Genomic DNA, 12,003 nt, shown 5'->3' with positions numbered 1-12,003 from the left:
AGCTTTTCGGTACAAGAGAATGCCTTTTGGGTTGGCTTCAGCAGCCGCGGTGTTCCAGAGATTGATGCATCATTTATTTGAAGGTTTACAAGGAGTACATTATTTTCAGGATGACATATTGGTGTCAGGAATGTCTCAGGAAGAACATGATGCAAAGTTATTGGGAGTACTACAGGTACTACAGCAGAAAGGAATGACATTAAAAATCGAAAAATGCAAGGTCAAGAAAAATGAGGTAACATACTTGGGTCATCGGATAAATGCTGATGGAATAATGCCAAAAGAATCATTAGTGGATACCATTTTAAAAATTTCTGATCCCAAGAATAAGGACCAACTTAGGAGTTTCATGGGTTTAACAGAATACTACTCGAAATTCATTGACCACTATTCGGACAGAACTGAGAAAATGAGAAGTTTAATGTGCAAAGGTGTGAAATTCGAGTGGACTGAAGATTGTAAAAAAGAATTTGAGCAAATCAAAACATTGATCAATAGAGCACCGGTGTTGAAGTTGTTTGATTCAAGTGCCAAGACAAGAATATCTGTGGATGCAAGTAACGTAGGACTGGGAGGAGTTCTAGAACAAGTTCAAGCTGGTGAAATTGTTCCCATTGCCTTTGCTTCAAGGACATTAAGAGGTGCTGAGACACATTATTCGACAATAGAGAAAGAAGCTTTGGGTGTTAAATGGATATTAGAACATTTCAAAAGTCTCATTTGGGGCATTCCAGTGGACATTATAACAGATCACAAACCACTCGTACAGGTTTTAAACTAAAAAAAATCCTCACATGACATCTCCACGCATAAGAAGGTGGACACTGATCATCATGCAATTCAATGTGATTATAAAATACACTCCAGGAAAAAACAACGTGGTAGCGGATTGTTTCTCTCGCCTACCGTGTGAGGGTGTAGCGGGTGATGGTGAAGACAACGAAGCATTGATGGAAGAACAAAACATGGATTGTATCATAGCTCAAGTGCATCCAAGTTTCTCAAAGGAGGAATGGATAAGAGCTGGTGAATGTGACCCTGAACAGGAAATGTTGAGAAGGGCCATTGAGAGTGGTTGGAAAGACATTGATGACAATGTAAGATACTGGGAAAAATTTAAAGATGAGTTGTCTAGTGATAAGGTATGTGTATATCGAGGAGAACGTATCATACCCCCAACAAACTTGAGAAGGAGGATCATGGACATTGCCCATGAAGGCCATGTGGGGAGACTGTTGACAAAGAGAAGAGTAAGAACTGCTTATTGGTGGCCTAACATGTGGGGTGAAATGGAATCTCTAGTCAGAGATTGTACCGCATGTGCAGTGAGTGACAAGAGTAAGTTAATAAACACAACCCCATTACAGCCGGTGAATATTCCTAGTACAGTATGGACAAAATTAGCTATTGATATAGCTGGGCCCTATGAGACATTGGGATCACAAAAAGTGTTCCTCATAGTGTTGGTAGATTATATGTCCAAGTGGGTGGAGTGTGGTATTGTTGAGGACTCTGTATCGACTATCAAAGTGGTGAAATTCTTGGAAGAAATCTTTAACAGAGAAGGAGAACCGCAAGGGCTGGTGTCGGATATTGGAGCTCAATTCATGTCTGTGGAGATTCAAAAGTTTCTGAAGGATAGGGCCATTAAACATAGCACCACGGCCTTATACCATCCAATGGGGAACGGTTTGGTGGAGAGGATGAACCGTTTCATAAAAGGTATTATTCAATTAGCCATTATAAATGGTCTACCTTGGAAAGAGACGCTCAAAGAAGCTCTCAACACATACAAAGTTACGCCACACTCAGTTACTGAGGAAATTCCATTCACGTTGATGAGAGGAAGGACACCTACAAATAGACTTAGGCCTGCTTGGATGACAAAAAAAGAAAACAAAGATAAATTTGGAAGACATTGTCAACAAAGTAAAAAGAAAACAAGAAGAGTATAAAAGATACTATGACAAGCAAAAACATGTTCAAGAAAGTCAAATTAAAACAGGCGATTGGGTAAGAGTGAGAGAACCAAAACGTGTGATGAAAGGAGAATCAAGATTTCGTCCTCCTCAAAGAGTGAAAGAATGTTCAAAGAAATCTGTGATTTTAGAGGATGGCAGGAAATGGTCATGCGATGATGTAGTTTTGGCAAAGGAAGGGGAGATAATGAGAAATGAAAGGGAACAAGGCTGGTATGAAGAAACATTTCAAGACAAGACATCCAGACGAGGAAACAAGTATTATGTGTAAAGGTAATACACAAGAAGAGAAAACACAAGGAAAACCACATGAAGGAAGGACTGACAATTCTCAGACAATACCAAGACACAGGATAAGATGGTGGAACCGTAAACAAGACTATGTGTATTACTGAGAATATGAAAACTGAGCATTCGGATCCAGCTAACATGTTACACCTCTGGTAACATGAAGATACTGTATCCTTTATAAGTCTGCAAAGTTTAAAGTATGATTTATAGAAATATATATGCAACATAGCAGCAATGTTATGATAGTAGTTTTCTGAGTTTTCAAATTAGTTTTATTTATTTATTTATTTAAGGATAGTTTCATAGTAAACGTACGCATACAACATTCTGTAACCATGATGGCATCTTCGTGTATGGTTCCAGAATGTTGATGGAATCATACAGGAAGAGGTTGGCCTTTCCGGGGCTTCTTCCATTAAACTTAAGAGTTCATCTTATATATAACTTGAGGTTGTGTACTTAATTGTTGCAACAATACACAACAATAGGGGTGGCCAAATAACACAAAGAGTAGCTGACTTAGCATAATGACCAAGATGAGACAGCCTTATGCTGAAACTTACCCAAAGGAAGGCAACCTTCTCCAAATCACAAAGGAGACACAATAGGAGTGTGCATTTCTCCTAACAAGGCTACTAAGCAACCCCACAAAACCTCTAAAAACCTCACTTCTTAAACCGCAGCAACCCGCACACACTTCACCACACTGCAACACACCACACAACGGACTCAGAACCAAACACCACACCAATAAGCTCAGCGAACGGTGTTAACCGTACTGAAGCTGCCAACAGTACTTCACAGCTCCCTTGCTCTTCTCCAAACTTTGTCCTACTAATACACCCTAACCTACCCTCCTTTTGTTTTAGATTCGCCAGCGCGCCAGGGGACCACTTCGGTGGTGAAAGTGCGCGGTTCAAATATCCTTTAACATTAACATAAAATTTTTTACATGAGTAGGTAGGAAAAAGGTGCTAAGTAACCCCCAGCACTCCACATAAGATGGTGTGTGCTGGACCTACAAAGAGAAAAGGGAAGTAAAGTCAATTTACTTTACTATTCTTGGGAACAGTAGTTGACACAAGAAAAAAAGTATTTAAACCTTATGAGAAAGCTAAAGGATTTCTCGGTGGCACTGCACCGAAGGTGCTGTGTGTCACCATACAAAAAGTAGATGTCTATGGAAAAACAGAGGAAACACATAATCCAAATCAGGTCAAAAACATATGAGAGCAAGATAAAGGCTCACTCACTCCAGGGTTAAAATTTAAAGTCCTAAAAGTCCAGCAAAAGAGCTTGGGGTCTCTAAGGTGGGAGGAATTAGGCACTAAAATGAAAATTCTTCCCAACACCTTGCCAGTGTTGCAGATGATAATCTACCCCACAGAGTTTATCCAGGAGGTTGCTTAAGGGCAGGTCATTGGGTTTTTGAAGACCACAGAACCCCATGCCAGTCACAAATGGTATATTGTATGCAGCCACAAACAGAGTGAGCATTGTTAATAGCACTTAAAAGGGTTTCTGTGAAGTGCTAACGGCCCACATTGAAAGTGCAAAACTGGATATCAGCACTTCGCTCCCCAGCCCCAATGCTACTCTGCGGAACAAGCAGAGGTGGGATTTTGACACAGACTACAATGTATACAGAAGGCCGGTACTCAGATTCGTTAGCAATGGGTCAGGGAACTGTGAAGCCTTGGAGGGAGTTCCTCAGCGGGTAGAAACAGTTTTTCATACATTTCCTCAACTGACATCTATGGAGTCCCACACCAAGCCCAAGTGTGGCGAGGCGAGCAAGGTCCTTTTGCCTCACTCAAAAGTATTCTCTCATTTTGCTTGGACTTGTCAGTCGCTATTGATGTCAGTACAAGAATTTGACTGTCAATTTTTTCTTATTTTTTTACAATGTAGCACAAGCCACCTTCCGTGGAGTGCTGAACCGTTTTTCATCTTTTTCCAGGTACATAGCTGTACATTTCTACTTTTTGTCTGGGATAATGCCTTTGACACCTGTTCCTTCCTTCGGTCAAAATAGTCCCAATAGGGGCATTAACGGTTATAGCCATTGAGCTCTTCGCAGATCAGTGCTGTCTGGTGTCAATCTACACAGGCCCAGTTTTTATTTCTGACCAGAATGTGAGGTGGCAGGCTGTGCCGAGTGGAGCACTATACTTGGTTTATTGTTGCAGCGTGCAGCTAGTTCACCTCCTCCAGACTGAAATATAACAAAGATAGGATTGGACTTCTAAAGTGTTAATTGGTTGCTAAAGTATTTCTAGCCTGCCCAAGTCTTGTGAAATTCTTCAGTTGCCTACGTCGGATAATTACATATTTGTTCAACTGGATTTTTTTGGACAAATTGTCATAAAAGCAAACATCACGAAAAGACAACACATAAAATGACATACAAAATTGAGAATAAAACCAATCCGTTAGGATCTCGGTAAATATTTTAAAATGTAAACACCATGCCCATTCGAGAAATTTACAGGTAGCAAATACAGCAGAGTTATCAGTTGAATTTAAACACGTCTTCATGGCCTCCTCTATGGTTCTGAAACCACGGTTGTGGAAAAGGTCTGAGAAAACGCTTCCTCAGTGGCAGTGAAACTGGACATGGCAAAAAATAAATAAATATTAATAAAATAAAAAAAGCTTAAATCCTCTGTGCCGCCGCTGTTGCACAGAGGGCGCATCGGCGATACAGCGTTCTGCCAGCTATGTTTGAGTGAGTCTGTTAGTAGAATCTAGGCAACATTTTATATACAGTGCTCTCGTGTTTTGGAGTCACATAGTCCAAGTACTCCTCACCGCCTGCCTTAGTTTTAAGGCAGTCTTTATCGTGCCAAAGCCAAAGAGCCAAGAGTTCAAGAACATACCGCTGCGCTTTTGCAAGGGCATCTTCTTTAACAATGCCCTTCGATTGTGAGGCGATTCCAATTGGGTTGCTCCAATGGGAGCCAATATCCTATTTCCTCAAGCAATTCTTAACATGCACAGCCCAATTCAGTGATGTACCCTCTTGTTGTGCCAGAACATCCATTAGAGCATCTCTATATTTAACAAGTTTCTGTGATCAACTGTTTGACCTCTGTTCCTTAACATTGTTGGGGATTAGGGAGCAAGTAGAACGGCTTTGGTCTGTTTTCTTAGTATGGCTTCAACATGCCCAGGATCCCCATGGCACTGTAAGAGACAATAGTTTAACCACTGAGAGCCAATGACGTGCGTGTCTTTAAGCACTCGACCAAAACCCCTAGGTTTGTGCTTGTGGGCAAAGTATTGAACAAACAAAAAAATGATAGTTATTTTGCTAGCTGTTCAGGGAGCTTTTGTAAACTTGGCAAATTCAGATTTCTGACATACAATCCCTCCCAAATGATGTTGGAGCTAGGAGAATGAAGTATAAGGGCTTCACCATCTGTTTTCTTGAGCATGGATTCAACATGCCTAGGATCAGCATACAATGAGTACATTGCAGACATTCCTCCTGGCGCTGCAAGCACCGCTCTCCTGCCAGCTCTACTTTTGGAACTGCGCCCCGCAGAATACAGCGAAGTCCCACGATAAATGTGGTCCAATTGAACACATTGCTTCATCTGGTTACTGTCATGAGAATCTTACCCATTGCCCACACTCATCCCAACTATCTACCAGTCTTTGCTCCTCCCCATCACTACTGAATGTCATCATCATAATCCTACTTTGCCTCTCTGAGAGGCAGAGAGCTTCAACACCATAGCCATCACACCACTCATCCTACTAGCCAGTTCTTGGAGTCCAACACGTGGAGCACCCGTTCATGCTCCCCCTCTGCAAGAAATGTTCCTCTTATTGTGGCACAATTCTGAAAACCATTATAAAAATATAGTACCAGGTTTGGTGTTGCCCCTCATTTAGAATGTTCTGCCATTTCCTAGTCACTCACATTCCAGAGGTGCTGCTCTTCCTTGACCTCAGGTCTCCGCTGTGATCTGGTGCACATCCAGAGGTTCTGCTGAACCCCCCTCCCCCTACAACTCCCCTCGCTGCATTTCTCTGCCCACTCAGTCTTGAATTTTGTTGACACCAACATTCCTTCCCACCATAGTATTTGCAACTGTCCTCCTTACTATTTTTCGGCCTCTTCTGAGCTGTAGCTTTCTGTAACTCCTCATTTGCACTCTTCACACTTATCTGAACAACCGTTCACTTTCTCCAAATTCCCAGTCCATCCCACAAACTGATTTGTAATATGCTCAACTTGGTATTTATGTGCCACTTTCATAAGTGCACTCACGGTTCGAAATGGAGGGGGGGGGGGGGGGGGATCTAAGAGCTATTTAGCTCCTGCTTCTAGCCTTCCTTGGTTAGCTTGAAAACAGTTACCAGGAGCTACTTTTGGCTCCCCAGGCCAATTGATGCCTTACAAACATGCATATTTGACATTAACTGAGTATTTGGGAGAAGAATTAGGACACATCTAATGCACATTTATACAATCAAACATAAATAGCAGACAAGTTTGCATCTTGGATTTGCGTTGCGCAGAGGTAGCTCCTTCCTACTGGGTGATGCCAGACACCGAGGAGCTGGCTTATCTCCCGCTCATCGAATCTTAATTTCAAACCTTGTGACTAAGAATTATTTAAAACCTTACATAGCACACACCACAATATAAATTGGTGCTAGCAGCAAGGGATAGAAAAGGCAACGGGCAATGGGGCGAGTGGGGCACAAAAAGAGGAACAGATCAGCAAGTACAGCAGGAGAGGTTCATCAGGTTGAAAAGAGGTAGGCAAGAAGAAAGAATGAGGACCCACGAAGCACAGACAAGGAGAGGAAGTGAACAATTCAGGAAAGTCCATAGTATTACAATTTGTTCACATATACTAAATCAATAGTGTATTTACATTTGATATATATGGTCACAATCTGCGTCATATTCCGATTAGAGGGTGCCAATCCTTTCTCTGGGAGCTAAACCACAATTTTTTGGTTAAGCTCTGCTCACTTCATTTGAAAAAAGGTACAAACAACCAAAAGTAATACAAAGTAATATACTTTATTTACTCCTGCATTACGCACTGACTATTTATGTCATTCTGTATTCTGCATGCACCATGGGTTTTATTTGCATATGCACTTTCATTCCAGATGTTCTTGTCCATCAATGCCAAAGTAGTAGATATCTTTCAGAGTGGTCAGATAGAACATCTCGCTTTTCACATCTAAGATGCTATTCTTCATTATGTGCAGCTTTGGTGAAATTAGCATAGCAAAACAATGTTTTCTATGGCACTGTGCAATAACCAAAGTTGCAGAAATGCTTTTATATTGCGTTTACATGTTTTGCAATTTGGAGAGTGAACGTCGCATTTGTTTAAAAAGGGCTGACTCTTATCGCTATGCTTTTACCTTCATTGCCCTAGACACACTGCATCTATGGAAATAATGAAAGGACTGCATAAGAGACTGAACTGCCCTCCTTAAAAACACATTCCGAGCAGTAAACGAATTGTATGTGAAGAAGTGGCCAGAAGGCTACGAAACGCGCAATACAGTGTAGTAGCCATCCACTGAGACAGTACTCCACACCTTATATTTGTATATTTATTTAGGATTTGTAAAGCGCACTGCAGTCCGCGGGCATGGAGGCACTAAAGGTGAGCAAAAAAAGGCTTGATTCAGGGTTACACGAATGCTGCCCAAAGTTTTGTTAATAGTGTGTACATGTAAAGGTTACAGGTACTTACAGTGGATACCGTGAGGTTACACTACTGGCACAGCAGAGAGTATAGCATACATAATACAGAGTAGTGCAGACAATAAAAGAGCCTCATTTTGATTGACTTGCATGCGGCTTTCTGCAAGGCCATGGTCCTGATGTGTGGTGGGAGGGCGTTCCAGTGGGTGGCAGCCAATGTTGGGAAGCTACTGCCACCAGCACAGGCTTTTCGTGATTTAGGAATAGTTATCCTATTGGAGTAGGGGGTCCTAGGAGGTCTGGAGCACGAGGGCTTGGAGAATCTTTGCACCAAGTATGGGGTGCCAAATCGTGAAGACACGAGAGTCAGAGCAAGGGTTTTGAAAATGATCCTTTGACTGGTAACCAATTGACACGTCTCCTCAGTCCAGAGATATGATCCCTGTGTGAGAGCCCTGTGGCAGCCCTAAGGGCATTATTTTGAGTACTTTGGAAAGATTTTTTTCTTAGGTTCCTAGGAGGAGGGCGTTACAATAGTCCAGTCTGGATCCAATTAGGGTTCTAGCGATGGTAAATTTATGAATTTGGGCTCCTGGTAAGGAACCTATTCTGCCCAGGAAGGCTACTTAAAGACAAGGATACAATTGAATAGGTCAAAAAGGTTTTTTTTCACCTTCTCACTCTCCTTCACCCCCTGCGGTCAAACAATTGAATACGGACTCAATTTTTTGTACCTCATTTAGGTACCCGATATAAAATCCAAAAGATTCCTCAGTGAGGTACAAAAGAATTGAGTGTCAGTATTAAATTTTTTTGACCGCAGGGGGTGAAGGAGAGTGTGAAGGTGAAAAAAAAAAACCTTTTTGACCTATTCAATTGTATCCTTGTCTAGCGATGGTAAGACAGTTCTCTTTGGAGAGGAACGGTCTAACAGAATTAATAAGTTTGCCATGGTAGGCCGATGCCGACGTGATGGCATTTACTTGCCTGTTCATGGACAGGTTGGGGTCGAGATACACACCCAAGGTCTTAATGTTTTGTGAGATAGTGATTGGGATATTGCTGATGGAGAAGGATTTGTATTGTTTATCCAACTTGCCCAAGGCGGATGGGGATCCAATCAGCAGAAGCTTGGGTTTCCCACTGTTGAGGCATAACCAGTTTTCTGCCATCCAGGATTGGATTGTGGAGTAAAGCGAGTTGAGTGTGTTCAAGTCCATCAACTAATCACCCGAGAGTGGGGAGACGGGGGGGGGGGCGGGAAATCGGCGGTTGAACACTTGGGTGTCATCAGCATAGTTAGTGTACGAGATGCCCAAGCTAACTATGCTGATGACACCCAAGTGTTCAACCGCCGATTTCCCGCCCCCCCCCCCCCCCCCCGTCTCCCCACTCTCGGGTGATTACTTGATGGACTTGAACACAAGATTTTAAATAGTGGCCTTGTAAAGAGGTTGTAGAGAGTGGGGGCAATGCATGAGCCCTGTGGGACCCCACATTTGATGATGCTGGGAGTGGCAGATGATTCGGAGAAGACCTTCATCGCTCTATCCTGTAGGAATGAGGTTATCCAGTCGCAGCCCTTTGGAGAGAAGTTGGCTGCAGTGGATAGATGATGGCAGAGGGTCTTGTGGTCTACCAAATGAAAAGCAGCTGAGAGGTCAAGGAGGAGAAGGAGCGCAGGTTTTGCCTATGTCTGAGGTCGTCCATCAGATAAGGTTGAGGAGGGCAGTTTTCAGTGCCATGTCTTGGCCGGAACCCTGACTGACGGAGGCCGAGAAGATGGTGGTCTGTTTTCAGTATTAATATTTTGATAAACATCATGAAACTCAACCAAAAAGGTGCTCAACAGTATTAAGAGTAGCATAATAATTATGATCCAAATGAACAGACATAAAAGTGCAATCTTAATTTCCATACATCATGGTAAACAGTTGATGTTAAAAGAAGGGGGAAGAGGAAAGGAGGGGGTTCATTGAGACACCTCTAATTACACAAAATCCATATGAACACATTAGCCATAAGTAGATGTTTTCAGTCAACCACTGAGAAATTGGTTGGTCAGCCATAAATATTAGTAGCAGCACTTACATGCACAGTAATATTTTAAGTGCTGTCAGAGCACTAACATTTTATGCAAGAGCTACCAACTCGGAACTATATTAAAAGTACCTTCATGATGAGCAGGGCTCGCTGTGTTAGAACATCGGAGGGCTGGAGTCTTGCAAATCTATAGAAAAGACATGCTTCAGGCCTCGGTTGGACAGACTGCTAGTTTCCACAGATCCCATTTTCATGGAAAGTGTTAATTTTTTGCTTTTTGAATGGTCTCCTATTCCTAAAAAAATAGAGAAAAAAAATAAACAAACAATTGCATGTAATCTTATGTTACTTAGCATTTATATAGCGCGCTAAATCATTGGTATGACCTCAAAGCTTTGGTAGGTTGAACGCCCTCGGGAACCGTGGTTCTGGTCAGTAGAGAGAGAGCGAGAGAGATATATAGTGTTGGGTGCACCAGATGTGTGCAGCTGATGTAATTGCCGGATGGTAGCTGCATCCTAGCATTAGGTGTGGTGTTGAAGATCAGTTGGATGTGTGCAGTCTGGTGGGTGGACACTCAGCCAGGGCTCTGGATGCGTTAGGCCTGAAGGACGCATATGTGAGCAACTAGGCCGGAATGTGCTCAGCTAGCTGCGTTTTATTAGGGTGATGAGGTGTTCATGGGGGTCATATTCGTATGTGAGCAGCTAGGCCGAATTAATCAGGGGTATAGCGGTGTTCTAGTTGAATGATGGTGTATAGCAAAGAGTAACCTTAGTGATGTGATCTGATGTTTATCAAAAGCTGGAGAGTGAAACAGCTGAAAGGGGCGTCAAATGAGGTTGTAGCAGCGTTCAGTGTCCGCCAGAAATTTACTCCATTCTGCAAACAATATCATACTGCTGTTTTCTCTTTCTGTTGATTGCCTGATAATGACATGAGCAAGTCATAACATCTGCACCAACAGAATCCCGAGAGTGCCTAGAGAATATTGCACAAGCAGCTGATACCACTTGCACAGCATTAACCCAGCTCCTTTCCTCAGCAGTGGCATTACCCAACACAGACACAGATAGCAAATTCATAAACTATCAACACTTTGCAAAACGATGACATTTCAGTGTTTCCAACTCATGCACAAGTCCTTTTGAAGTTTGCCACTTTAGAAAGCCTAAACGTTTGTCCCTTATTGTGCTTTAAACTGCACTGGTTGAAAAAGCAAAACTGGAAAGCTATACAGGTTTGGGGAGAGATCTTCCAACAAGCTACAAGCACAAGTGCGAAACTAGAGAAGTTTAAACAAATAAAAAAAATAAAGGGGGCTAAAGCTAACAATGCAGATACTGGTAGGAATATTAGTATTTTTCACAATCGGAGATGCTTTTCAATATTCTGTAAATGGTGCTTCTTTAAAAAGGTTGCCACCCTCGGGCCAAATGAAAAACCGTAGCCAGATAAGTGAAGAAAACTCACGTTTGCATATTAGTTCTTAAAGTGAGTTTTGTTATTGCTTCTTTAACATATCTTGTAGAAACTATAAACATCTTTAATAAATATAGCATAACTATTTAGTCGTTTTTTTAAATATCGGTTGTGGAACTATGATATAAACAGGGCTTACAAAAATCATAATAGCCCATTCGCGAGGAGATTTTAGGATGAACAAGTACCATTTAAATACTACTCGACCTTCTGGTATGGGAATAGCGAAACTTTTCACTTTTACTGCAAACTAAAGTAAATGGCAAATCGGTTTCACTGTACATGGCTGGTCTTTGGGTGGCAGTATTGCACCAAATACAAAGTCTGCTTATGGGAATACTAGTAAATGTGTCCCCATCACCATAGGGCAAGTACATTTATTTTAGGCAGAGTATGTAAACTAAGGAACTCGCACTGCAGGTCTAGCGGGATTAATAATTTACAAGTCCTGAACAAAAAACACATGTTTGCATATTGATCTACAACTACAACACTAACGTTCCACACAGGCTCTGCCATACA

At 42.0% G+C, this 12,003-nt stretch overlaps 1 long non-coding RNA gene and 1 other non-coding gene across 4 annotated transcripts in view; both read right to left on the bottom strand.

Annotated features, from left to right (window-relative positions):
- Positions 1-12,003, bottom strand: part of LOC138526889 (uncharacterized) — a 94,873-nt gene that overhangs the window by 38,698 nt on the left and 44,172 nt on the right. For all 3 annotated transcript variants that reach the window (XR_011283765.1, XR_011283766.1, XR_011283767.1), the window contains exon 3: positions 10,129-10,294. This is a non-coding gene — a long non-coding RNA (uncharacterized lncRNA). The remainder of the gene's footprint in view (positions 1-10,128; positions 10,295-12,003) is intronic.
- On the bottom strand, positions 10,840-11,074 carry LOC138527661 (small Cajal body-specific RNA 13). The gene has a single exon (XR_011283976.1). It is a non-coding gene; the product is annotated as a small Cajal body-specific RNA 13 (non-coding RNA).

Source organism: Ambystoma mexicanum, chromosome 14 (assembly GCF_040938575.1).
Source record: "Ambystoma mexicanum isolate Mex_15411 chromosome 14, UKY_AmexF1_1, whole genome shotgun sequence".
Classification (NCBI taxonomy): Eukaryota; Metazoa; Chordata; class Amphibia; order Caudata; family Ambystomatidae; genus Ambystoma; species Ambystoma mexicanum.
Note: the sequence above shows the minus strand (reverse complement) of the source record. Positions and strands in the feature narration are given on the sequence as shown.